This window comes from Pristis pectinata, chromosome 34, assembly GCF_009764475.1.
Source record: "Pristis pectinata isolate sPriPec2 chromosome 34, sPriPec2.1.pri, whole genome shotgun sequence".
Taxonomy (NCBI): Eukaryota; Metazoa; Chordata; class Chondrichthyes; order Rhinopristiformes; family Pristidae; genus Pristis; species Pristis pectinata.
Window position 1 is genome coordinate 8,690,276 of NC_067438.1, and position 4,283 is coordinate 8,694,558.

A 4,283-nucleotide genomic window follows, 5' to 3' on the forward strand; every position below is an offset into this window, starting at 1 on the left:
AGGAACAGTCAGAGCACAGAGAGAGCGAGAGCGAGAGAGAGAGAGAGAGAAAGCAGATAGAGGAATTAGAACAATATAAGGACCAAATAGTCAGGGACCTGGATAGTCTGAGACATAAATAGGGAAAGGCCCAGTGGGCGGGTGCTCACTGGGCAGCAGTCATGGGAACGGCCAAAGAGGCAGGTGAAGAGATAGACTGGGAGGTATTGGCCCGGGAAGTTGACAAGTGGGAAGGTGCCAGCATACAGGAGAGGCTACACCAGCCTTGCATGTCGGGGTGGCACCTATCGAGGTCAGACAGAGGTAGGCAGGGCATTCTGCCTGAGCTGCCTTCAAGTAGAGTTGCCAGTGGGAATGCAGAATCCTGGTGCAAGCTCCAAGAAACGATCGAAACTCACCCAGTGCCACCCCAAGGATAGACGTGCGCAGGTTAAAGCCAAATGCCCGAGGAATACGTGGGGCAGTGTGGCCCAGGAGGTGCAGGGTGGTACCCGGACGACCAGTGGGAGTGCCAGTCACCAGGGAGAAGTGAGGCAGCGACTGGGGGGAGGTGACATAGCCGCCAAATGTTGTGACTGTGACCTCAGTCCTTGTGTTGCTAAACTGCAGTGATCAGAGTTGTTTCAAGAACTGAATGAAGGGAAGTAGCTGTTCCAGAACCTGGTGGCGTGGGACTTCAGGCTTCTGTACCTCCTACCCGATGGGAGCTGTGAGAAGATGGCATGGCCCGGATGGTGGGGATCTGTTAATGATGGGTGTTGCCTTCTTGAGGCAGCACCTCCTGCAGATACTACCGATGGTGGGGAGGGACGTGCCCATGATCTATTGGGCAGAGTCCACTGCTCTCTGCAGCTTCTTATGTTCCTGTGCATTCGAATTGCCGTCCCAGACCATGGTGCAACCTGTCAGGATACTTCCAACAGTAGATCTGTAGAAGTTTGTGGAGTGTACGCTGACAAGCTGAACCTCCTTAACCTCCTAAAAAAGTAAAGATGCTGGCGCCCTTTCCTTGTGATTGTATTCATGTGCTCGGCCCAGGACAGGTCATCTGATATGTTAACGTCCAGAAATTTAAAGCCGCTGACTCTCTCCACCGTCAATCCCCCAATGTAGACTGGCGCATGTTCGCCCTCCTTCCCCTCCTGAGGTCACCAATCAGCTCTTTAGTTTTGCTGATGTTGAGTGAGAGGTTGTTGTTGTAGCACCACTCAACCAGGTGTCCTATCTTGCTCCGGTAAGCTGACTCATTGCCAGTGATTCATCAACAGTGGTGTCAACAATGTGTGGAGCTGTGTTTATCCACACAGTCATGTGTGTATAGAGAGTAGAGCAGGGGGCTAAGCACGCTGCCTTGAGGTGCATGTGTTGATGGTCAGCGAGGAGGAGATGTAGTTACTGATCCTCACTGATTGAGGTCTGCCAAAGACCCAACCTACCCAGGTCATTCTCTCTTCTCTCCTCTTCCATCAGGTAGAAGATACAGGAGCCTGAGGGCACGTACCACCAGACTTAAAGACAGCTTCTATCCCATTGTGGTAAGACTATTGAATGGTTCCCTTATATGATGAGATGGACTATGACCTCACGACCTTGTTGTGACCTTGCACCTTATTGCACTGCTCTTTCTCTGTAGCTGTGACACTTTACTCTGTACTGTTATTGTTTTTACCTGTACCACATCAATGCACTCTGTACTAACCCAATGTAACTGCACTGTGTAATGAATTGCCCTGTATGGACGGTATGCAAGACAAGTTTTTCACTGCACCTCGGTACAAGAGACAATAATAAACCAATACCAATACCAAGTCAAGGCCCAGGTGCAAGAGGGAGGTACAGAGGCCCAGGTCTTGAAGCTTGCTGATGAGTTTGGATGGGACGATTGTGTTGAACGCTGAGCCGTAGTCGATGAACCAGCAGCCTGACATTTGTGTTCCTGTTGTCCACATGGTCCAGAGCAGAGTGAAGAGCCAGAGAAATCGTATCTGCTGTTGACCTGCTGTGGCGGGAGGCAAACTGGAGCGGATCCAGATCATTTCTGAGGCAGGAGTTGACTCTCCAACCTCGCGAAGCACTTCATCGCGGTTGACGTAGGTGCTACCGGACGGTAGTCATTGAGGCAGGTCACCATGTTCTTGGGCACTGGTACAGTAGATGCCTTTTCGAAGCAGGCGCCAACCTCAGACCGCAAAAGCGAGAAGTTGGATATGGTGAGGGTGCTGATTGCGAGGCCCTTTATGTGAAACACCCTTGAAGACAGGCATTCCCCTCCACAGATGCTGCTTGACCTGCTGAGTTCCTCCAGCGTCTTGTGTGTTGTTCCAGACCAGCAACTGCAGTCTCTCCACATGGTAAAACTTCCTGCTCTTCTCTCAAATAACGCCATGAGGTCTTTCAGCTCCGCTGGAGAGGTGAGTCAGGCCCTGGCCCTGTGTGAGCCGAGCTCAAGGGAGCGCTGGCTGAGCCCGGTCTGTGGGTCCCGGCCGGACAGGACGAGGCGGGGTCTGCAGAGGCTCCGAGAGCGGACGGGAGCCCCGCACCGGGTCCCAGCCCCACGCCCGCGATTTGTGAATGAAACCCTGGGGCGGTGTGACACCCAGCGGGGAGCCGCGGCACTGCAGGGCGGCCGCTTCCATTTAAGGAAGATATGCAGATAAGGAGGGCGAAAAGACAGCGTGAAATGTTGAAAAGTAACACTAGAAAGACGGGAAAGGCAAAACATGGAGATATACGTTTCTCTAGGCTGATTGTGGGTAAACAGAAGCAATGTAAGGTTTGACAATGTGGCTCGTGTTGATGTTAAGGGGTGATGCATGTGGTTGGCTGGGTGAGCGGGAGCGGGGTAAAGCATACTTACCTGGCAGGGAACCGTCGGTGATCAGGATGGCCGAGGTTCCAGGACGAGGCTATCCCATTGCACTGCGGGTGTGCTGACGCCTGCGATGTCCCCAAATGCGGGATACTCGACTGCATAATTTGTGGTAGTGGGGGACTGCGTTCGCGCTCTCCCCTGGTCACTCATCTAAAGGCAGAACTAGTCCATTAACACGACCATTCGCCGTTGCTGCGAGGGAGATACCACGTTAAACTTCAGGCAGGTCTTGCAACAGTTTTAGTTAAGCAGGCTCGCTGCGCCGTTTTAGTCCAGTCTGGAACTTGCTTTTTTTTCCCTGCCACTCGCTTGGTGCCGCCTTCTTGAGGATGTCCTCGATGGTGGGGAGGGTTGTGTCCGTGATGGAGCTGGCCGAGTCTACAACCCTCTGCAGCCTCTTGCAATCCTGACTATGTGGGATACCACAGTAAACTTGAGTCGGGTCTTGCAACAGTTTTAATCTTAATTTATCAGAATCACTGCGCCGTTTTAGTTTATTCTGGAACTTGCTTGTTGCTTTTTCTTCGTCGTAAGCTTTTTTTTCCCTCCTGCCACTCTAGGTATACGTACAGCAGCTTTGATGCTCCTAATTCACCACAAATTGCGCTTGACTTGCATTTAATTCCATAAGAACTCACCACTTTTCATTGGTTGCAGCTTTGTTCTTCCAACAAAGTTGGTGGCTGCACAATCCCAGTTTCTGCTTTACTTCACCAAATTATCAAACGCATGCCCGGCTCCCCTGAACAATGTCCCCAGCACCTTTTGAGAATCCCACTGCTGCTGAAAATGGAGAATGCGATCCCGTCTTCGGGACAGTGGAGAAAAATTGGTGCGCTTAAGGCCGGATGGGGAACAAAAGAGACAGAAAATAATAACGTTGATCTGTGCAGCATATCCTTTTAATGTGAAGAGTGAACTGAGCCAGGTGTGTTTGGAAGGAGCACCAGAAACAACGTCCCAGCCCGCTTCAACAATCCAGAAATCCAAGTTCAAATCCCAGCAGGCCTGCTGTGGAATTTAACATTTCACTAATACAATGTTTAATGATGAAACATCAGTAGCGCTGACACAATGTAAGAGAATGTATTGAATTGGCGGTATAATATAGAGAGACTTGTAGTGATTGCATTTACTTTGTATATCATGAGTAAAGTATGTCTGGAGAAACCAGTTAATAATCTGGAATTTAAATCCAGTTAATAAGAAGTTTATGGTTGACAGAATGTTTGGGGGACATTGGTAGCGATTGTAATGATAAATTTGTTCAGTCTCTGAAGACAATGTCCCGGATTGTGTAACTGTGTTTTAGCAATAATGTATATTTTTTGAATTCACTTAATAACCTTGAATTTGGAACAACTACTACTGCTCTCAGTAACGACGACCACAAAATCTACTGGATTGATGT

At 49.9% G+C, this 4,283-nt stretch overlaps 1 non-coding gene across 1 annotated transcript; it reads left to right on the forward strand.

The window, feature by feature from the left end:
- The first annotated feature begins 2,849 nt into the window (after positions 1-2,849).
- LOC127586143 (U1 spliceosomal RNA) lies at positions 2,850-3,013 on the forward strand. The gene has a single exon (XR_007958648.1). It is a non-coding gene; the product is annotated as a U1 spliceosomal RNA (small nuclear RNA).
- Positions 3,014-4,283: the final 1,270 nt, after the last annotated feature.